We start from the raw sequence: 206 nt of genomic DNA, 5'->3' as shown, positions 1-206 counted from the left end.
TTGAATCCCCCCTCCTGAACACGATTTCGAAGCAGTCTCGAACCCTATCCCCCTACCTCTCTGCCGTGACCTTTTGAAACCGCTCTTCGCAAACCGCATCAGATTGTGACCGGAACACAGAGCCGCGGGAGTGACGAAGAGGATACGGCAAAATACGCTGTAACTTGTTTCAGACATGTTTATCTCGTTGCCATGGTTACGAAGAA

General features: G+C 50.5%; 1 protein-coding gene across 1 annotated transcript in view; it reads right to left on the bottom strand.

The window, feature by feature from the left end:
• Window positions 1–206, bottom strand: part of LOC119592472 (5-hydroxytryptamine receptor 2C-like) — a gene marked incomplete at its 5' end in the record, with an annotated part of 40,641 nt that overhangs the window by 39,577 nt on the left and 858 nt on the right.

The sequence above is a fragment of the Penaeus monodon genome, chromosome 30 (assembly GCF_015228065.2).
Source record: "Penaeus monodon isolate SGIC_2016 chromosome 30, NSTDA_Pmon_1, whole genome shotgun sequence".
NCBI classification, from domain to species: Eukaryota; Metazoa; Arthropoda; class Malacostraca; order Decapoda; family Penaeidae; genus Penaeus; species Penaeus monodon.
The sequence above is the reverse complement of the archived record's forward strand: the minus strand, read 5'-3'. Positions and strand labels throughout refer to the sequence as shown.